This window comes from Patella vulgata, chromosome 6 (assembly GCF_932274485.2).
Source record: "Patella vulgata chromosome 6, xgPatVulg1.2, whole genome shotgun sequence".
In the NCBI taxonomy this organism is placed as follows: Eukaryota; Metazoa; Mollusca; class Gastropoda; family Patellidae; genus Patella; species Patella vulgata.
In genome coordinates, this window is record NC_065884.2 from 47,571,525 (window position 1) to 47,595,703 (window position 24,179).

General features: G+C 35.4%; 1 protein-coding gene across 4 annotated transcripts in view; it reads right to left on the reverse strand.

Annotated features, from left to right (window-relative positions):
• Window positions 1–23,180, reverse strand: part of LOC126825603 (cytospin-A) — a 43,548-nt gene extending 20,368 nt beyond the window's left edge. Inside the window, exons 1-2 of one of the 4 annotated variants that reach the window (XM_050555281.1) lie at window positions 23,038–23,180; window positions 13,877–14,033 (exon numbers count right to left, since the gene is read on the reverse strand). The gene's annotated coding sequence lies outside the window, so the exon portion shown is untranslated. Of the gene's footprint in view, window positions 1–960; window positions 1,170–1,932; window positions 2,266–7,915; window positions 8,049–13,876; window positions 14,034–23,037 lie in introns of those variants that run through there. The other 3 variants (XM_050555284.1, XM_050555283.2, XM_050555282.2) reach the window with 3 other exon arrangements.
• Window positions 23,181–24,179: the final 999 nt, after the last annotated feature.

Sequence of the window (24,179 nt, forward strand, 5' to 3'; positions counted from 1 at the left end):
ATTCATTTAAAATTGAGTATATTTAAGTCAGTGATTTGTGACCTTTACTCCTCTCTACATCATGCTTTTATAAAATGTCACAGCATTAAAGTCCCAACCTGCCATAATAAAGGTTAAATATAGAGTTTAAGTAAGACTGTACACAATTTATTGATTACACACCGCCATCTTTTTTACACTATGAACATCTATTATAACTTTTGCTCAATCTTCACAATTGTAGATATTTTTTCAAATATGTAAAACAATCTGGCTTGCTCTGCCTTTAAATTTTAATGTTGTGAATAAGAATGCTAAAAGAAAACTACACATTTTTTCTCTTTCGTGTCAAATTCCTTGTTTTAATAAACAATAATACCATATTCACATTTTTCCATATAAATTAAAACCACATATTATTATATGGTCGTGACAACCAGGTAAGATAACCATTTCACTTGCAATTTATCAAATAAAGCCTTGACATTAATTAATGATGCATGAGTTAAATACATATGTATTTCTCAATCAAAATTTTAGATGAAGGGTTACATATATTTCAATTCTCAAACCAGTTTTAATTTGCATCTAACCTTAATGTTGTTGTTAAACAGGTTGATTAAATTCACGTTAAAAGTAAAATAAGTCGTTTTGTTAACCTGTCTGACATTAAGACTAAGCTGACAAATGTGGCACAAATATGCTACAGTGGGAAAAGAAATTTAACCCAGATGTCACTCTATTTCTAATTAATTGTTTCCATTGTTTCAAACTATTTTGATGAGACATAAATGTTTTTGATAAAAATAGCCAAAAGTATAACAATACCTGCCGAAAAAAATTAAATATTTGAAAATGAATGTCTCACTAGATCAAAAATAATGGAATTTTAAGTTAATGGAACTAAACTGCCAAACAGAAAAGGTAGAAGAGTCAAGACAACAATAGAAATGTCCTGATCTTATTTAAACCCATTCTTACCTCTATATTGTGTTACAACCCTGTCATGTAAATGATTGGACATTGAAGGAATAAGTTCCATTGAAGATCGCCAGAAATAGTGTCCTGTAAATCTTTAGCAATGAACAAAAGGAGTTGAAAAAGATCAAGCTCCATACAGATTGAGGTTAGCTCTCAATCAAACATACCAGTTTCTCCAAGAATACACAAAGAACTGTGCACACTCTCTTGTTTGTCTCCATACGCCATCATTACTGTACCATTAAACACACGCTAAACAATAATCCTTCTACTCTTAACAATACAATACAAATACTCACAGCAAACTTAACTATTACTCTCAGATAATGTTTGACCCCAAATGCCAACACTTTCAAAGGAAACCAAATTCCTACTCAAAAAATAAAGACAGACAATAATATGAAAAATCCATGTACAAGGACATACAGTCAGTTGCAGATGCTGGATTTTTGTCATTTAAATGTTAGAATTTTTTTTTTTAAACTTCTTTTTGTTATTGTCTTGTTGATGAGATTGTAAAAACTTTAACTTATATTATATTATAAGCTTACTTAATCAATGAATCAACTTCGAGATCTTTCTTTGTGTTCGACATAGATAAACATTTTTAAGTACATTGTAATTGTATGGCATGTGTACATTTGGTGTGCTCTGTTCAATGTATATGTGCAGTTATAATAAAATATACTTTCTGTAAGAAAATAATTTGTAATGTAGCGTAAAACTTGAAATCTATGGGAAAACATTAACATTTCTGCATGTTACACCGGTATACCTATTTGAACATATTGTATAACATTTAACAAAGAGATTCATGGACAAAGAAACCAAGCAATTCTAACCAGGAGCTTCATACCATAAACCAAATTCTATTTTAAATTTTTGTTAATAACACGAAAATAAATAAATCCTCTACTGGTTGAAAATCAAATAAAAAACATACAGATATGACAAGAGTTAAAAATTTCTTACCCAATATTACTTTTAAATCTAAAGCCATTGTTGTCATTGTAACGTTTTGTGTTTAAACTATCCAAGGAAAAATGTCACTTGTTTGATTCATAAAATGTGGGTAAATATTGGGATACTGCTGTATTCTACATGTAACACGGGTTGGTTAATCCACCTCTTAAAAACATTGATCACATCCGTTGATGTACACACTACACACTTATTTTTACGACCACTGTAACATGCCTGTCACCTAGTTACTAACAGTTGGTTGGTACATCACCTACACTTATATCACCAAAACACGTATAAGATGGATGAAAAGCCAGATAAACCAAGTCACTACCGTGTACCAAACTGGCTTTTTTCCTTTAGCTTTGTCATTCCAAGGATTATCCACTACCAAACACTAGTTTTAATTCAAATAAAGGCTGGAGGGCAGAGTGGTCCATTATCCAAATGCTTGATCAAGCAGGGAAGCAGAAAAATTGTGTCACTACTGTAGAAAGCATGAGTGATATCCTCTGTAATATGGTCTAATTAACAAATTCCTGAGCATCAGCTGTGCTGGCCCAGTGGAGGATGATACAGCCTGGGGCAGTCACTCACAAGAGTGGAGATAAAAGACAAGAAATCAATGGCAATAATTAAAGTCAACTTAGAAAGACTTCCTTCAACTATAGAAATTGTTCACCTTGATAGCATTTATATATCAAGTTACCAGAAATTCATTAATAATAAATAATAGAACCTATTTTATACAGCAATGGGATGGTAGAATAGTTCTGGCTTAATTAGTAACAATGTCCAGTTATCATGACATCTTTGCAACAAATACATGTACAACATTGAGGTAATATGAAAATTTAGTGGGAGAATTCAGTAAAAAAAATAAATGAGCTTGAACAAATCTAACCATTAGATTATACTGATGATAGATATTTTAACCTTGATAGTTCATCCTAACAAACATTATATTACTAGATTGATTCTATCAAAGTTTTCACAGAAAATCACTAATGTTCTGTTGAATGGACTGAAAAAGCGTGAAATCTTTATCAAGACATTTTTCTTCCCTGAAAAAGAATAAAAACTGTTGATCTAGTCCATTTCCACAAATGAAAATGATTGAAATAACCTATACTACATCTCTTCATAAACTTCCACAAACAATCATGGTGATAGTACATGTATGTCCTAGCTGAGTCATATTATTCTTCTAATGTGCACAAAAAAATCCATTATTCCCGAACATTCTTCCTTATATTGGTTTTCAGCTTAGTACAAATCAATGCACTCAACTAAAATGAAAGATGCCTATATATCCAAGCACACATGGCAAATTGTTCTCATTTAAGATAATACAATATCATGCAAGTAAAAGGAAGAAATCTAAGTTTTCTGACAATAACAATTGACACAATGGAATAAATAACTATAAAAAAAAATCATCTTGTCAATATATTGTTCACCATTACAATTTACCTCTTTACTTACTTTAAATATTCTTTATCCTACCCCTAGTTACTTATTAATACACTTAATAAGTCAATGAGTGTGTACTTCATTAATTATGTAATCACTCAGTATCATAAACTCTGCATCATTTAAGATAAGTACAGGGTAACCCACCAAAAAAAAACCAACCAGAACCCATAGAATTTCTATTAAATCCAACAATTGCTGGACCTTTGTTGGATTTAATAGAAATTTTATGGGTTTTGGATTTTTTTCATTTGCTGGACTTAAACTTCAGTCTGTGTATAATCATTCACCAAAGTTTTAGTTATCTTGGTGACTTTGCATAAAATAAAAGTCATGTTCTTTCCAAAATATGCTCCAAATGGCCTCCGCGGCATTGGAGGCAAACTTGCATATGTCACGCAAAATTGTCAATTATTCGAACAGATTCCTCTTTGGGGATTTCGCAGATTATCTCAAGGTTAATGTGTACCAGAACAACCGACAAACGATTGGTGAATTAAAGGCAGCAATCACAGCAAAAATCAGTCCAGCAAAAATCACCACACTTGCTGGATCTTTGTAGGACTTAATACAAATTTTATGGGTTCTTTTTATTTTTGGTCACCCTGTACTAGATCTTTATTATTAGATTCTGACAACCAAAACGTCTTGATCACTATCTACTACTTCTGGAATAATTAATAATTAGATTTTTTTCCTATGATTTGGTTTATTTTGATCTAATCTGGTTGTACGTACACAAGTTGTGATGCGGCAAACATGATCGAGGCGTAAATTCTATACAGTGTTACTGCAACTGATTAGGCCCAAAAAGGAAAAAGAAAATAACTATGTATACATGGTTATTTTGCCGATAACGAAAAATTGGCTCGATTCTCTTTCCTTATTTTGTGGGACGAATATCTCATATTAATTTCATAAAATACACAGATAGCAGCGGCAAAGTCTACTCATTGCTAATTCATGATATTTTGTCCAATTTTCTACGAATCGCATTACTTACTAACAAAAATACGTCATGATTCAAAAGGACATTTTTTGTAAACAAGGAAGACAATGAAAGAAATCCAAGTTCTACTCAACAGATTTTAATAAACCAAGCGTCAAATTGAAGCTTACAATTGGAAGAACATTTCTATGGGACAAATTGTGATTATATGAAATAAATTTTATTTCAGACTAATTTACATGTCATAACGATCTATGAATTTTTGCGGGAATTTGATTTGATTTGCAGGAATTTTGGCATTATTATTGGCACCATGAAAAAAACACTCGCATATTTTTTATCAGGAACTAGCTTAGCTATTTGTATGCCAAAAATTATTTAATTCGGATCAGGCAAGACAGAGAACTTTTTAGATTTAGGACGAAATTTGATCATTTTTAAGCTGATTTCAAAATTCAATATGTTTAAAACCACGAGAGATGTGTGCCCAAACTATGACTTGAATCACAGCTTCAGATGTCTATTTAAAGATCATACCAAATTTATATGGAACAGAGTTTGAAAATAATATTAAAGTAATTGCAAAGTTATCATAGGTTAGACATGGCAACACCCTTAAGTATAAATAGTTCTTGATGACTATTTTAAGCCACGTCCAGCCCAGGAAGTTAGAAGTTATGGATATAAAATTATATAGACATTTACCTAGTGAAATGTGAATGGTTCAAAGTCAGAGTATTATTAGTTAGTTACTAGTCTTTAAAATGATTTCACAAATACATTAATGTGGGAAATTACAATTGATAAGTTTATTCATTTCAGTAAATCATCAGAAGTTGACTCATCCATGGACACAACCACAAAATATATAGTGGTTCAATATTCTTAGATTTTTGACATAATTTTCATGCGATAAAAGTTCAAATTCAAAACACTCCCTCTAGACTGAAATTGGTTAATGTAATGTATGTAATAATACTAATAAAGTACAGTACAAAAATGTAAGGGTATAGTAAACAGGACTTTAAATTTGTAATAAAAACCACTGTAGCAAATGGCAGGCTATCAACTTATTATCTGCTCTAATGGAAATAGAAAATTCAAATTTGTAAAACCTGTGATTTATGACAATATTTAGGCCAAATTTGACAACCATGATATCCCTGGTCTGTTCTTTATTTTGTACCAATGTAATACAGAATATTGTTTAAACAAACAACTTGTACTAAAATGCTGTCATCAAACAAAACCTATTCAAATTAACACTTGCTACCTTTACTGTTATCTATTTTTAAAAAATCTGAAATGAAACATCAAAATCAATCAGATTGATACAGCAGAAATCAATTAACTATACCTGTAACCACTTGGATACTTTACTGCTAGCATCCATGAGGAAGAAACAATCAAAAAGTACAAGACATTGGCTATAAAAAGATGCCCTATCTATCTGCCTATCTACCTATGTTTTAATATTTTCATCACATGAGGAAGAAACAATCAACAAGTACAAGACATTGGCTATAAAAAGATGCCCTATCTATCTGCCTATCTACCTATGTTTTAATATTTTCATCACATGAATATGTAACACAAGAAACATCTTATGATTTAATCTTATCTTGATGGACGTTTTATCAATTACTTTATCAGAACACTATGTGTACACCTTCACATTAATTTGTATTATTTATGTAGATGTCAAAAGAGCAGTCATAATAGTTAATACATATGTATCTAAATCTGTATTATAATTTCAACCCCATGGTGATAATTCACTTCAAGTTTTAAAGATAGGTTGCCAGGAAACAAAACATGCCCACAGCAGCTAAATCGTCCGGACCATCAACAAGGGTTGTCACATATTTTCAACTTTTGTTGGTAATGAAACATTAATAATACACTAAAATCTGAGTAAGAGTAACAACTCATTAAGTAAATATGAGAAAATCATTACTATATTAGGATTTGTTTGGCCCATGTGAACATTTAGTGTACAAAACATTTAATATCATGGATTTAACTGTTCAAGTTATTGAAAATCAATATACTTGTTTGTCTCAAGACCTTCTGTGTATTAATCTAAAGTCAATCGAAACGATTATATATAGGTGTAAACACGGTGTATAAATATAAAATCAATCAGATGATAATTATATGATCACTATAGCATCCATAAGACTTTTCAAAGTGACCAAGGATCATAAATCTAAATCTGGCAGTAATCATCGGATATCGTTGAAAATAAATAGGATTCTTCGTCTGATGACCTAATACACTGTGTATAAATTTAAAGTCAATCGGATATTAACTTTGGCCTCTAGAGTGAGCATAAGTGATCAAGGACCATAAATCTTGACAGTAATAATCAGAAATCGTTGAACACTGTGTATAAATTTAAAGTCAATCGGATATTGACTTTAGTCTCTAGAGCGTCCACAAGATATTTCAATGTGATCAAGGGCCATAATTCTGACAGTAATTATCGGAAATCATTGAAAATCAATAGGCTTCTTCGTCTCAAGACCGTAAACACTTTGTTTAAAGTCAATTGTGGACGCCAGACAGAGTCAATGACAATATATGACCACATTTCAGTGTGATATAAAACCATTGTTTTATCCAATGTTTCATCAGTAAAAACACTAACTTCTTCAGGGATGAAGAACTAAATACAAAATGACTGGAAGTCAGTTATGACATCATAGGAAGTTATGACATCGTGGGAATGATGACGTTATAGACTTGGATACATAACATGAAAGGTTAGCTTAAAACTTAGGTAAAATTTTACAAGTACGGAAAAATTATGCACGATTATGAATGATTTTGAAACCCCCTGGATTTAACTCATTTAAACCGTTAGGTCAAACTGAATCAAGTCTATGAATCCACAGACTTTCTGAATAGTTGAATGGGGTGTTAAAAATAGAATGGAACCGACTCAAGGGGTTTATTTTAATGTCTTGTAAAAACACATTACTTAATAACGTTAGTTTTCCTGTCAGCTCACAACCGCTCATCAAACTAATCAGAATTTGCCTGAACATAAAGTTCTCAATCAATGTCAGGAATCAAACAAAGGACATTCTGGTTAGATGTTCAGTGTTTTAACTACACAAACCCTACGGTCCGGCCCCTTATTTATATTTATAGGAGATTAGGATGGGTTACAATTTGAGTAATTGCATGCAATCACTATCTTAACCAGAGCCAGCTATGTACATTTCAGTTACTATCTCACATAATTAAGCCATCTCAGTTCCCATACATCCTACTACTAATCCTAGTTAAGAAACAGATTATAAAGCAAAATAGTCTATGCTACAAATCTTACTCAACGTTAATCATTACATATAATTACAAGATGAAATGGGCTGCAATTTCCAAAAGAAAAATCTGAGCATTGCCATTACTTCAAAACTACATACGTAGTAAACTTACAGATCCATATTATCAAAAATTAGTCAAACCTATCCACTCAAAACAAAGCTACTATATAATTATTGAAATCAACTCAAATAAAAAAAGATAATTCGTTCATGCATGGTAAATGGTACCAGTACTTACCTTGCAAAAGAATAGTTGTCATGTCCATTTCCAAAAATAATATGTTCAAAGAAATTTTACAAAGTTCCCCTACATTCACATTAATTGTAAGCATATTTCTACAGAAACAGATAGTGAATTAACAAATAGAGAAATAGGGACAATCCTATTTCATAAAATATTTCCTATAGTCATTAATAATAAAAGAATTGTTTGTGTGCGTGAATCTTTTTAGTAACTATAGGACTAGGCAGAATCAAAGGATTGTTTGTCCTGTTAACACAAAAGACAAACCACTTAAAGTACAATCCTACAACTTGACATTTTACATTTCTTATAATTCAAAAGGGGTTTAACGACCTGTAGAAATATTTTTTCTGCCAAAACTAGAATATAATTATTAATACAAAGTATAAATATAACTATTTCTTGACTATTCCTTATATGTACATATTTGTTGGGGTTTTTTTTCTGTTAGAGAGTACAGCATAACTGCTCAACAAAACAGAACAAACAGTACAAGGTGAATGCAACAAAGGCAATCTAAAATAACCAATTTCCAACATTATATTGAATGTAATAATATTCTGTTGTAGGGCTATTATTCAGATATCTCTGGTATTAAAATAATACTAATAGCTCCAAGAAAGCATTTAAAGATACATTATATTTATATGTAACAGCTAAAACTGCCTAAATATTGCAGATCTTTCGTTTGGCCTCAAATAATAGAGAGAGAGAAATGGTAAAATTCCACTAAACAGAAACTAGGTCATTTCGGAACTATCGTCTCAAATGTTATATAAATTATTAATTAGACATTTATTCACATGAAAAGCCCATTTATTCTCAAGAGCATTGGATGGTTGAGATTTTTAACGGACTGAAACACGATAGTCATTTAATAAATTTGTTTAAAGATAGGTTGTCATGCAAGAAAACATACGCCCACAGCAGGAAAGTCGCCCGAGCTGTCATATAGGGTTTTCGCTTATTTTTTTTGTCGGAATGAAACATTTACAAAACATTAATGTCTAATTAAAAGTAACAACTCATATAATTATCAGAAAATCATTGGAATTTGTTTGGCTTCTAGTTCTGCCCCATGCTAACATTTAGTAAGCTTATGTGTAATTATAACTCAATCAAATGATAACTTTGGACTGTAGAGTGTCTGTAAGATTTTTTCGATGTAGACAAGTGCCATAACTCTTGAAATTAATAGGGGTCTACGTCTCATGACCTTTACATTTAAAATCAATCAGATGGTAACTTTAGCCTCTAGCAAGTTCACAAAATTTTTGAATTTTTGAAGGCCATAAGATTTTTCAAACTGATCATGGGCCATAATTCTGGCAGTAATTATCAGAAATCCTTGAAAATCAAAATGCTTCTTTGTCTCACAACCTTAACCACAATGTATAAATTTCAAACGGGGACGACCACACTATACAACAACATGTCAATGTGATAGGATATAAAATGGGCGATTCGACCAGTTATCCCTATTTAGCAGTAACTAGTTTCATTCGTATTGAACTCTCCTGACTGATTAATCTCACTTAGTGGGATTTGGTGTTTGACGGGGTTCACGTGTTTGCCTTATACCGGGGTTTGCAGTTTCATATGGTATCAATGACAAAATCTGAACTTGGGCATCCCCCCATTATTTTCTTTGTTTTACAACATTTCAATGTGGTCATATAAAAATGGATAAGCTTAATCGAGACTTTGTTTATTATCATAACAATGGTAGCAATGAAAATCGAGACTGGACTAATCTTCAGTCATAGCTTCACTCAGAGTAAAGTAATTTCAATGAAATTTGCAATATTTTCCTTTATCATTATCTATCTTTAATATTTAACTATTATAGCAAGAACTGTCAGTTCTTTATCTAGATCTTACATAATGCATCTTTAATTTAGGTTCAAGATATTACTTCTATAACTTATCCCAAGATTGCTATCTGTATCTTCAAAATATAACTTCAAATTAGAATTCTAGGGCAGTTTATCTCCAAATCCAACATTTTGTAATAAAATAAAACATGGTCAAAAATGTTTAAATTTGTGTATCTGGTTGTCTATAAACCGACTGAAACAGGGCCTACAGAATCTTGCCCAAAGTCTCACCTCTAGTTTGCTGCCAACCATAGCTTTGTACTTAGGCTAACATAATCATTACATTTACCAGATTTTTAAAAGAATTAGAAGTGCCAAGTGTAAAAAATTAAAAATTCATAAAATACCTGATTAAATTAGTCTTGGTTTCAAAACAAATAAGCATAAGTAATATGTTGTATCATTTCAAATTCCTAACAAATCAAACTGATATGGTTCCCACTGTTATGTTTTTTTTTTCTTCAAACTGACAATCACTGTTCAAGGGAGGTAACAAGTAAAGACTTAACAAATCTTTAAAAGTTTATCAGACCACAGGGGTTTGTACAATTAAAAATCTTCCAAAAATAACAGGTCGATGAGGTTTAATATTATGGTTTAAAAGTATATTACGTTCAAATTCAGGGGCAAATATTGCAGGTTTATAGTAGCTCTGAATAGTCTGAAGCTTGTACATGTATTACGTAAATGTTATGATTCAAGACTAGATAGGAGGGAAGGGAGGGCTCTTCATTAAGATATGACATGATCTGTGAGTGAATGGGGGGTTGGATGGCCGAATGGTTAGCACGTATCATAAAGCCTGTCATTGAGTCAACTGGTGTGGTTTCAAAGCCCCGGTTGTACATGGTTTTCTCCGGAACCTCCCACTGCTAAAGACCCCTAGACGCAAGCGAATTATTGAAATCAAATTAACCATGTTAGTCCCGAAATGACCTAGTTTGTGTCGAGTGGATGTTAATCAATCTCTCTCTCTCTCTCTTCCCCCCCCCCCCCCGAGTGAATGTATTGTCAATGAAATAATTGCAAATGTACAAAGTTCAAATAGAAATGAGTAGAAAGAGCTTATGTGACTGATTATCCAGAGCTTTTTTAATTACATGTAATTTTATCACATTAACAATTTATTTTATTTCTATTAACAATGCTCATTGTTATCCCGTTTTATCAACTGTTTCGTTTTATGTATTTGTAAGCACACATGAGCACATTTATGTGGCGGTTGTGTGCTACAAAAGTGTGTATTATGTGTAATAATAATAATATCTTTAAAATTCACTTACCAATGATTAAAATGCTCTTACACAAAAGAATGTCAGCAAAGATGATGACACAGAAATACACAGTTGACAGTATAATAAGTAAATTTACGAATGCTTCTTTTTAGTAGTAATCTAATCTAGTCAATTGATCTACAATTTATTTATATAGCACCTAAGCACAAGAATATGTAGTGCCAATGTGGAACCTACATGTATTACTCATATTTGTTTTTCTTATGGTGGGTTTATTCTGCATGGTAATGGCAATGTATAATTGGACCTCTTATAAACTGCTCCTACGTGTATCATTTATTATTATTTCAACACTCAATATATTTAATATAAGATTTGAATAGCAGCCAAAGATTAATGGATTACATGCATTGATGGGAATTTATAGATTGGGCCAAATCGATATGTTCAAGAAACTGTATATTCTAGTCTACACTGTCCACATGTACATGTATGCCCCCCCACCTAATACTTATAGATGTTAGTGACAGATTAAGATTTAACTGTGGACAGTGTTGTATTGTATGCTGTTGAAACAAGCCAACAGTGAGGCTGATGTCCTCCGCTGAAATCCCGAAATAGATGACACATAATATTAATTAAATTACACGTTTACCTTTTTCATAGTATTGAGCAATCAAACTGATTATTAACTATACGCTAAGTTTCATCACTCTCTATCAGATAGAATCAAAGTCAAAGAAATTGCTTAACTCTGCTTACCTTTAGCGGGAAATGTTAATCATTGAACTCAGTCAAGACATTCACCTAATGAACATTTACACCAAGTTTAAACATTCTACCTCAATTAAAATTCGTAACCAATCAAATTGCTTATCGCTCCTTAGCCTAAGCAGAAAATTCTCATCAAACTTAGTCAAGGTAATGATATAATGAATCTATACACGAAGTTTCATAGCTCTCACTTAATTATACTATTCAAAAAAAGTAGGGGATATTTGATTTTTAAGTGTTATTAAAGTCACCTAATGAAACTGACGAAGAAACAAATGACAAAATGAAATGAAGTTCACATTCATCGATTTATTCCAAATGATCGTTAGACTAAGTACATGTAGGGCACAGACTGACCATTATAAGGGTAAAATGATACCCGGGGTCAAACAGCAAAGTTACCACAGCATCACAACCAAGTCAGTAACGTGTAAATCCTCCTCTGTTTGCCAAACAAGCATTGATCCGACGTGGCATACTCCTAATGAGACGTCTAAGGTCATTTTGGTCCAGAATGTCCCAATCCTGTTGCAACGCAGCAGCAAGTTCTTGGACATTGGCAGGACGTTGTTGACGTTGACGTAACCTCTGTCCAAGCATGTCCCAGACATGCTCAATGGGGGAGAGGTCGGGACTCAGTGCTGGCCAAGGTAATGTGGTGATGTTCTGTTGTTGGAGGTAACCTGTAACGATCCTGGCCCTGTGACATCTTGCGTTGTCATCCTGGAAGATGAAACGGCGGCCATGACGTCGTGCGAACGGCACAACATGGACTGCCAAGATGTTGTCCCGGTAGTACTGGCCTGTAACACGCCCTGCAACAACATGTAAAGCCATTCTTCCAGCAACAGTGATGCCTCCCCACACCATAACAGAACCACCCCCAAATCGATCATGTCTGATGACGTTAACGTCTTGGAAGCGCTCGTTTCGACGACGCCACACCCTCCTACGTCTGTCCAAAAAATCAACAGTGAACCTTGACTCATCTGAAAACATCACATTGCTCCAGCGTCGATTATCCCAGTGTTGACGATCCCTACACCAACGACGTCTTGCCTGAATGTGATGATCTCTCAAACAAGGGATCACGCGAGGACGTCGGGCGCGAAGGTGACCCCTATGCAGTCGATTCCGAATCGTCTGGCCACTTACTCTTACACCAGTGTCTGTTTGAAGATGAGCGCTGATCTGATTTGCTGTGATGACACGATTTCTCAAGGCCAAGGTACGGATAAATCGATCCTGGGCTTGAGTTGTCGCCCTTGGTCGACCTGAGCGTGGTCTGTCCTGTACAGATTGTGTATCACGGTATCTGGACCATAGCCTGCTTATGACAGACTGAGAAACATTCATCGTCCGCGCCACAACCGCCCGTGTTGTGCCGATCTGTAGCATGCTAAGGGCACGTAACCTTTCATTTTGGGTAAGCCGACGCATATCAAAATTTGTTTTCTGGTCACTAAAACAATTAAACTGATGTTTCCACCCTGGAATTCAATGCCACAATGACTGTAACATTCAAAGTCAGAGTCGTGCAAATCTTGGGTTGGACCCCCATGATGATCCCAAGCATCACCTGCATTCCATGCGGTAGCTATTGGTGCGTTTGGGCGTCACATGTAACTGGAAATGTTTCTTCTGTTAGGTTCTATAGTGACTTTTTTCGTAGTCATTTGCATATTTTAGTATTATGCCCCCAAAATCAAATATCCCCTACTTTTTTTGAATAGTATATAACCAAAATTATTGTGCCCAAAAGCATTAACCAATCAAATGGCGTATCTCTGCTTACCGTAAGCAGACAATGTTCATCATCAAACTCCATCAAAGCATTCACCTTCTGAACACCTACACCAAGTTTGAACATTTGAAAGGCGGGGGACAATAAAAAAGATATTGGCAAAACAATAACAATTCCCAATATTCATTCCACAGAGAATAAAATTCTTCTATACATTTGTTGTTCTATCCAAAGAAGCTGATTCTAGTAATGGAAGCAAAAACTTTGAAACCTAACATCAATCAACTAAATGAAATATTATTACATGTAAAATATATCAATTTACCTTAATAACATTCAACTAGTAGTGGATCAATCTTGAAATGATGTAGATATAGTAAGTTATAGAAGTGATGTGGATATTATTCAACAATTGAAGATAAAGATTTTGATAGACCAAATATTTCTAAAAGTGGTCTAAAAATGGGACTTCCAACAATAATCTGAAATTAAAAGTAAACAATAAATATTTTCTTGAAATTCAAAATCTGAAATAAAGTATAAACTATATGCTAATCCAGCAATTGGAAAACTCAAAATATCAATATTAGGCTAATTCCATGCAAATGTTCTACATTTGCTCAAAAAATAAGATAGGTTGCTAGGCAATGAAACATACGCCTACAGCAGCTAAACGTCCGAGCGGATTGTTGCATATTTATTCTTTTGTAAGTAATTGGGGCATTTACAATACAATTTCATATAGATCAGATTATAATTTTCGTCGTTTGAGGGTTCACAAGGTTATACAACCTGAAACAAGGGCCTTAACTCTGGAAGTAATTTACAGAAAATATAAATTTCATACATTACAGATTGGATGATAACTTTTGATATTCGAACATTCACAAGGTGCGCAAAGTAAAACAAAGGCCATAACTCTAGAAATATTTGACAGAAATTGTTGAAATTCAATAGACCTCCGTTTCACAAATCTAAATGATGAATATAAATTTCATCAATTGAGCATTAACAAGGTTGAACAAAGTGAAACAAGGGCCATAACTTGAGAAGTAATTATTTTAAATTGCTGAAATTCAATAGGCTTTGTAGTTTCACTAATGATGCATATTAATTTCATACAAATCAGCTGATAACTTTGGCATTAGAGTGTTCACAATGTTCAACAATGGCCATAACTCGAGAAGTAATTAACGGAAATTGCTGAAATTCAACTGGCTTCTTCGTTTCACTCATTTAAATAATATGTGTAAAATTCACAAAGATCGGATGATAACTTCTGGCGTTAGACATTCACAAAGTTAAATAAAGTGAAACAAGGGCTATAACTCTAGACGTAAACGGAAATTGCTGAAATTCAATAGGTGTCCTTGTTTCATTAATTCAATTAATGCACATAAATTTAACAAAGATTGGATGAAAACTTTTGGTGTTAGAGCGTTCACAAGGCTAAACAATGTGAAACAAGGGCTATAACTCAATAAGTAATCAACGGAAATTGCTGTAATTCAATAGGCTTCTTCGTTTTCCTAATCTAAATATTGCATATCATATTTCACAAAGATTGGATGTTAACTTTTAGCATTAGAGCATTCACGAGCTTTAAAAAAGTGAAACAAGGACCATAACTCTAGACTACTATGCAATAAACAGAAATCATTGAAATTAAATATGCTTCTTCATCTCACTAATGTAAACAACATATATCAATTTTAAAACAAATGGATGACAACGTTTGGTGTTAAAGCGTTCATAAGAAATTGCTTTATCAATTCGATTAGCTTATATTTTAATATGTGTAAGTATAATAACTACATGTATAACTCAGTTGTTGATGTTTTGTTAATTGATTTTATTTGGTGTGCTTCATGAGATAATAATACGGATAATTACATAACACTTTATTATACTCTTCAAAAAAAAGTAGGGGATATTCAGAAACAATACAAAAATACACTGCTGTTTTTATTAGAGGTAACCAGTGTACATGTATGTTAATAACAGGCCAATTGCCTACACATGAACATAAACAGTTCATATGGGCGGCTTATCTGACGACTCCATTTCACTCGCAAAGAGATACACCGTCAAAAGTGAAAATGGACATTTTTGATTTTTGTCTTAATATAATAATAATGCTCCACCAATCCTCAGACATTCAGCAATTCGTTGTGGCATGCTCCTAATCAACCGTCCAATCACGATTTGGGGCAATCTGACCCACTCCTCTTGCAGTGCAACGGCCAATTCTTGCAGTGTTGTCGGTTGACGTTGACAAACACGTCTCCCGATCAAATTAAAGGAGCCAAATCGCTAATATCTGGGACCTAGAAATTGACACAAATGGGTCGCAGCGTATATAATAATGTAATGTGAATGTATATAAACTGATTTACATTCAATCGTTTCTGTTTTTACTGTAATTTCTAATCAGCTATATTCGGCGAAATACGCCAGAAGTCTCAATCCAATGGCAATCTCTAGCGTCTGGTTATTCCACTCTATACCGATAGTATTTATTGCGCATGCACTCCAGATAAGAATATGACGTCACCGTTTGACATGACTTGTGGGATATATCTAGCCTCTTTCTACTAGTCCCTTGTTAAAAATCGCGCTGAAATACACCATGGTACACGATTCGTGTACCAACGGTAAAATGTTTATTTTGTCTTAATTATTGGATATCAGAAGCCCATCTTTTCTCTGTAAAATCACAACATCAATATTTATTTAAATTGACAAATAATTTGTGTTTTCAATGTCGAAGATTTTGGATGATATTGAGTTAGAGACTTAGCTACTTTAAACGTAACACACTAAAGCAAAGATACGCTAAACAGTAAATCTTATGCAAGAACCGATAGGAATGCAACATGGATTATGGATAGATAAACCAGCATGCGACAGTTTTCATCAACCCTTTCTTGAAGTGTCAAATTTGACAATGAACCCCTCCCACAAGGTATGGCACTATTGCGTCACGCATGTGCAGCCCAGTGGTTCTGTTGGGGCGACAAGTTCTTCATCTGTGAACATCCTCTCAAAGCACGTCAAATGTCCATGACTATTTATCATATCGCAACCTGCATAGGTATTTGCATTTCAGTATCCCTTACTATTTTTGAAGAGTATATTTCAAAGAAAACAAATGTATTAAAACAACACTTTATTATAGATCTATCAATTGGTCTGACTGTTCTTTCATTGCTCCATGTTATCATGTATTCAACAATATAATACTGGGACTGCTGGTGATCCACAATGCAGATGAAAAGTTATTCTAAAAAAACATGATTAGTTCTTCCCCATGCACAGGGTAAGCCTTGCTTGAATTTACTGACAAAAAAACAACAACAAACCACACTGGTCACTAGCTTCATACCGGTGGTGGCCAAATCCAAGAAGGTTCCCCGAATTATCTAAGTAGTGTAGGCAACACGTTGGCATGCAATGCATGTGAAGATACCCCTTGGGCTTGGCCTTGTGGTTGCAACATAGACAACACAGGTTTTATCTAAGTAGTGTAGGCAACACGTTGGCATGCAATGCATGTGAAGAGACCCCTTGGGCTTATCCTTGTGGTTGCAACATAGATAACACTGTATCTATGGTTGCAAAGAGTAACCAGCAGTACAGCCGTCAGTACACTAGAACGGCACTACTTAGTCTACTACCTACTCTACCTACTGATGTGCTTGTTTTTAGTTCCAAGTGGCAAACTCAGTTTCTTTATTAATGCATGTAACATCTTAAAAATAAGATGAGGTTTGATATCTCTAGCCGAAGTTAGAGTAGTAGAGTAGTATATAATCACATAGGCTATAATAATCAATCTACTACTGCCATCCTGGCAAAACTTACTTCCTGATATCTAGATAGCACAATTCATAGCGTATGTTAGAAATGGTTCCACTACTGATGTCTTCCGCCTTACGCCAGCCACAGTAGTGGCTCATCCTACGAGAGTTCCTTTGCGCAAGTTTTTTAGTGAAATCACTACAAAAAGGTTACTGGCCTATACCTACCTTAATTTACACATAAACTGACTCAAAACAGAACTGCACCTAGCATAACATATAATAAATCAATTCCTATTGAAATAAAGGTGAAGCCTTACTGCATAATTATATGATTTGATGAAACTTAACTGCTACGCGAAATTTTAACTGGTGTGTCATGGCCGCCATTGCGGGTTGTGTGTAATACGTCATTACAAGAAACATCGCTATGCAAATGTAGAACGCATAACCACAAAGAAAAACTGTTCGGTAACTGTTTAGTGGCCCAGTCTTCACTATTTGTCATAGAATTACTTATTCCAATACAAACTGTAATGATATGTGTTGACAATTGTGCATTTGAACCTATTTGAACTTGCGTAAGGATTCTTAGACTGTTCTGTATCAATTGTAACTGAAGTGATTTGCCAAATCAAGGAAGGTTATATAAGGGCTATTTAGATCTACCATTCGACAACTCCATCAGAACACTATAAAATACTAGTATATAAAATCACCCGGTCTGCTAAATAAGCGACCGTGATATCCATAAAATCCACTGGTCTGCCAGACAGGCGACCATTTCTAATCTGCAGTAAAACACACCCCACTTCAGCTAATCAACCCTCTTATATAGGCAAACAGCACGTGCACTCCAAGATTATACAAGAGTTTGGGCGATCCATATAGGTAGTCGAGTTTAGGCAACCCATCAATGTGGTTGAGTTTGGGAGAGCCAAACCTACTCTGAACGTTGAAAACCTGTCAAGTTACGAAATCACTACACACCTCCCAGTTTTATTAAGCCCCCCTTTGTACAGTGGGCTGAATCAAAGTTCCGCCCGTACTAAAAATACACACATTATAAACAGGACAATCCAACCAATCAGAAACATGAATAATTCTTAGAAGACCCCACCCTCACTATAACTCTACTGAGCAGGAATAAAATCAATTTACCGTAATTCTGCCGGGGTGGTCCACCTAGAGAGCTGATACCCCCTTGACATCTCCACATTCGACCCCAGGAACCACCAATTAGCTTTGTAACCACTGCTAAACTTAGTAAATCTCAAATTTTCAACATAACATCTCAGTGATCACACACCTCAAATACACGCATCTTCTAATAATCAACACGCATCTTCTAATAATCAACAATAAAAACTATCTGCATTCAATTCAAAATGAACTATTCATATTCTATAATAGACCGCATAAACTATTCTTGTTTGAGATTCAACGTTTAATTATCTCTGACTTGCTAGGTCCCCTTCTTCCTTTCTCCGCAGTATCTAAAAATGGAATTCCCCAGGAAAGCATTGCAGACTATACTTGGTACTCTTCCCCGATTAAACACTAACGATAATCTTTCAACCACTGCCAACAACTATTAACAACTCTTACATTGTTGTTAACTTCTGCTACCACCAATGATTCTTCCTTCACAGACAACGACGGTGACATCGACAAACCCACCGATGATGATTCTTCATGTACAGTCAACGACGATGAGATCGTTAAACCCACAACCACCGATGATTTGGACACCAGGCGCTAATTCTTTCTACTACATCGAGTCTCTTTCGACACAGCCAACAACTCTGACATTGCTACCACTAACGATTCTTCCTTCACAGCCAACGACGGTGACATCAATAAACCCATTGATGATTCGGACACCAGACGCTATCAACCTTTACATATCTTTTAAAATGTTTTATCAAAAAAATATCATCTCCTCACTGGGCAAAACTACGCCCATAATCTTATTCCCTATTTTAGACCTAGACAAGACAGGTTCGAAACAAGAAATGTTCGGTCTAATAGAACACCGCCTGACAAGTAGATACCATCCTTTGCATACAATCTAAAGTACCGTCTGACGACAATATTATCGGACTGAATGCCATTTGACTGGAACCATCTAACAATTGGATATCATTTGACTGACTACCAACTAACCGTTTGACTCGGCATAAAGATTCGTCCCTATTTAATGAAACAGCGTCACCCCAGGACGGGGCTATTATTTTCAACTATAAAATAGAAACAATCTAAGTCCCTACCTATTTGATTAATCTAATACAATCAGTTGTTTAAAAAGACTATTCCGAGTGTAGTAGGACAGGGTTCGGACACTGGATGCAGCGGCAGCCAATGTCATGAAACAAACAAGACACAATTTGACACCCTCTATTATAAACCAAACAACAATGGACTCTGGAAATGTGACGTGTGCCCTTAATGTCTCAAATGATTGATTTGCCCGAAATGCTAAACAGAAATCATGAAACCTATACGCCAAAGTCTATTTCTCAAACTACGGAATGAATTAACCCACTGTGGTGAATCGATTCATCGATCCTGTACAGCCCATTAGCCCACTATTAAAAACGAAATCACCGAATTCTTCCTCACGAATCAAGTGAAAAGGCCACAATGCCTATATCCCAGTGTCCGACAGTAGAACGCAATTTCTAAACTACTAGAACACCATTAAAATCAAAATCACCGAATTCGTCCTCACGAATCAAGTGAAAAAGGCCATAATGCCTATTTCTCCAGTGTCTGGCAGTAGAACGCAATGTCTAAACTACTAGAACACCATTAAAAACGAAATCACCGAATTCTTCTTCACGAATCCAGTGACCAAATCCCAATACTATTTAGTACGTGGATCGATTCAGCGGTCCCCACAGCGAAGCGAGAAGTAGACAAAAATTATACTATATATTTTCCCCCAAATCAGAACCATTATCTAAGAGTAAGAAATGCGCTCAAACAATCTAGCCCAAATATACTATTCAAAAAAAGTAGGGGATATTTGATTTTGGGGGCATAATACTAAAATATGCAAATGACTACGAAAAAAGTCACTATAGAACCTAACAGAAGAAACATTTCCAGTTACATGTGACGCCCAAACGCACCAATAGCTACCGCATGGAATGCAGGTGATGCTTGGGATCATCATGGGGGTCCAACCCAAGATTTGCACGACTCTGACTTTGAATGTTACAGTCATTGTGGCATTGAATTCCAGGGTGGAAACATCAGTTTAATTGTTTTAGTGACCAGAAAACAAATTTTGATATGCGTCGGCTTACCCAAAATGAAAGGTTACGTGCCCTTGGCATGCTACAGATCGGCACAACACAGGCGGTTGTGGCGCGGACGATGAATGTTTCTCAGTCTGTCATAAGCAGGCTATGGTCCAGATACCGTGATACACAATCGGTACAGGACAGACCACGCTCAGGTCGACCAAGGGCGACAACTCAAGCCCAGGATCGATTTATCCGTACCTTGGCCTTGAGAAATCGTGTCATCACAGCAAATCAGATCAGCGCTCGTCTTCAAACAGACACTGGTGTGAGAGTGAGTGGCCAGACGATTCGGAATCGACTGCATAGGGGTCACCTTCGCGCCCGACGTCCTCGCGTGATCCCTTGTTTGAGAGATCATCACATTCAGACAAGACGTCGTTGGTGTAGGGATCGTCAACACTGGGATAATCGACGCTGGAGCAATGTGATGTTTTCAGATGAGTCAAGGTTCACTGTTGATTTTTTGGACAGACGTAGGAGGGTGTGGCGTCGTCGAAACGAGCGCTTCCAAGACGTTAACGTCATCAGACATGATCGATTTGGGGGTGGTTCTGTTATGGTGTGGGGAGGCATCACTGTTGCTGGAAGAACGGCTTTACATGTTGTTGCAGGGCGTGTTACAGGCCAGTACTACCAGGACAACATCTTGGCAGTCCATGTTGTGCCGTTCCCACGACGTCATGGCCGTCGTTTCATTTTCCAGGATGACAATGCAAGATGTCACAGGGCCAGGATCGTTACAGGTTACCTCCAACAACAGAACATCACCACATTACCTTGGCCAGCACTAAGTCCCGACCTCTCCCCCATCGAGCATGTCTGGGACATGCTTGGACAGAGGTTACGTCAACGTCAACAACGTCCTGCCAATGTCCAAGAACTTGCTGCTGCGTTGCAACAGGAATGGGACAATCTGGACCAAAATGACCTTAGACGTCTCATTAGGAGTATGCCACGTCGGATCAATGCTTGTTTGGCAAACAGAGGAGGAGTTACCCGTTACTGACTTGGTTGTGATGCTGCGGTAACTTTGCTGTTTGACCCCGGGTATCATTTTACCCTTATAATGGTCAGTCTGTGCCTTACTTAGTCTAACGATCATTTGGAATAAATCGATGAATGTGAACTTCATTTCATTTTGTCATTTGTTTCTTCGTCAGTTTCATTAGGTGACTTTAATAACACTTAAAAATCAAATATCCCCTACTTTTTTTGAATAGTATATCTTACAGGCGAAAATTTCGAAAGGTTGCAAGAGCAGTTGGTGCGAGGTTATTTCAAGCTTAAATGCGTATTTTCAAATAGTAACTTAGGATAAGGACCACTCTTATGCCACTGACGAATGCCCATTGACACCTCACTAAAATATATGGTATTGGAAGTACACATTCAAAATGTTGACCCAAATCTGGTTTTAAACCAATTTTACTGTTTATTTCGAACACTATCTTTCTATACTTGACGTGAAAGTGTCGCTTTAAAACTTAAAAATATACAAAATTCCCAATAATAAAATTAGAACCATCCTTATATTAATTCCCAGCTACACCCTGTATTGTATTATTTGAAGAGTGGCTTACGTCAAGTAATACAAAAAAGGTAAAACCAGGTCCTTACAGCCTCAAATAACCACATTACCTGCTCACGTGACACAAATACTTATGGAGCCCAAAATTATAATCCCTAATCATAAATAACCTATCCTTCCCCCGCTTTTAAAATTTTAAGCTCGCAGCGCCAATGAAGTGATTTGCCAAATCAAGGAAGGTTATATAAGGGCTATTTAGATCTACCATTCGACAACTCCATCAGAACACTATAAAATACTAGTATATAAAATCACCCGGTCTGCTAAATAAGCGACCGTGATATCCATAAAATCCACTGGTCTGCCAGACAGGCGACCATTTCTAATCTCCAGTAAAACACACCTCACTTCAGCTAATCAACCCTCTTATATAGGCAAACAGCACGTGCACTCCAAGATTATACAAGAGTTTGGGCGATCCATATAGGTAGTCGAGTTTAGGCAACCCATCAATGTGGTTCAGTTTGGGAGAGCCAAACCTGCTCCGAACGTTGAAAACCTGTCAAGTTACGAAATCACTACATAACGTTAAACACACAGTTCAACGTTACAAGTATAGTAACTTTTACTAAGCGTATGTTAGTCTTCATTAACCCGGTTGGAGCAGAAAAGTAGGATTGTAAATTCCATTTCACTTCAAACACAAGCGAGTGTGACTTGATTGTTCATTCAGAATCAGTGACAGATTTTTTAAATTAATAAAATTTGATGACAGTTTGAGTTGTCAGTTGACGAAGTTCACTCTCAAATTAGAGATGTCACTTTTACGAAGATAAAGTAAACTTACGAACTGAAAGGATATGGAATCAAAGAAACATTTTGAGGCTTGTGTTCAACCGCTAACGCTGAGAATAAAACGATTTTCTTCTGTGTTATTAGATCGACAAATAACGTCAACATTCAATTTGCCGACCATTGTGAATCCTTTGCGCAAACTGACTGCGCATAAATATTTGTAAAATTACAGATTGGGTTACTCAAAGCGGAACGAAATGGTAAAAAATGGGCGGTGACCTACCAAAGGCAATATTCCATTTTAATATGTGCCTTTCATTTGCACACGCTAAATATTGTATTTTTCGGCTATAATTTGTAAGCAATTATAACTGAACATTAAATTTCAGGTGCGTCACCAAGAAAAAAACAACCCAAAACAAGGCTTGTTTGTAAATTAGGGTATCCAGAACGGTCGGACCAAAGACATCGGACCAAAACGGAGACCACTCGGACCAACCTAAAAGACCACTCAGATCAACCTAATAGATCACTCGGACCAATCAATTTATGTTGGAAGACCACAGATTTTAAATAAATATTATTTATTAAAAATTCACAATACAAAAAAGCGAAAAATTCATTGGTGAATCTATACATAATTTAAAAATGTCTTCCTTACGGATAAGTTCATAATTCATAAGAGCAAATATACATATTTATTACATCAACAATTTGTAAAATATTTTTTTATTTTTAATATGCCCGTGACAGGTTCTATGCTGCATCATCGCCCGCCCCTCCCCTCCCCTCCCCTCCCCGTATATAAACTATATTACCTCGTAATCTTTGTAGGGACTGATTTTTAAGCCCTTAGTTTTTAAGTCTTAAAGCTTAAAGGAGCTAAATTGTAAATCGGTATTATTTGGGACCTAGAAATTGACACAACCGGTCGCAACGCATATAATATTATATGAATGTACATGATATAAACTGATTTACATTCAATCGTTTCTGTTTTTACTGTAATTTCTAATCAGTTATGATCGGCGAAATATGCCAGAAGTCTCAATCGAGTGGCAATAACGTCTGGTTATTCCAATCTACACCGATAATATTTATCGCGCATGCCCTCCAGATAAGAATATGACGTCAAGGTTAGTGCTACATGGTAAGGCCAGCTCAATTTTTCGTCATAGATCACGAGATGTAAAC